Below are 284 nucleotides of genomic sequence, written 5' to 3'. Positions count from 1 at the left end.
CCCCCAAAAAAAAACAACACAGTCAGGGTTGTCACAGCAATGCCCCGCTCCTAAGAGCAACTTGTCTTGAGTTCGGGTTACTATGTAATGAAATACCATGGCCAAAAGCAACTTGGGGAGGAAAGGGTTTATTTCACTCACAGTTCCACATAAAAGGTCATCATCCAAAGCAGTAAGGACAGGAACTCCCAGAGCAGAACCTGGAGGTAGGAGCAGATGCAGAGACTTGGAGGGTGCTAATTACTGGATTGTTCCTCATGGCTTGTTCAGCATGCTTTCTTTTT

General features: G+C 45.8%; 1 pseudogene; it reads left to right on the top strand.

Annotated features, from left to right (window-relative positions):
- LOC116090932 overlaps positions 1-284 on the top strand; it is an 8,812-nt pseudogene that overhangs the window by 6,102 nt on the left and 2,426 nt on the right.

The sequence above is a fragment of the Mastomys coucha genome, chromosome X (assembly GCF_008632895.1).
Source record: "Mastomys coucha isolate ucsf_1 chromosome X, UCSF_Mcou_1, whole genome shotgun sequence".
Taxonomy (NCBI): Eukaryota; Metazoa; Chordata; class Mammalia; order Rodentia; family Muridae; genus Mastomys; species Mastomys coucha.
The sequence above is the reverse complement of the archived record's forward strand: the minus strand, read 5'-3'. Positions and strand labels throughout refer to the sequence as shown.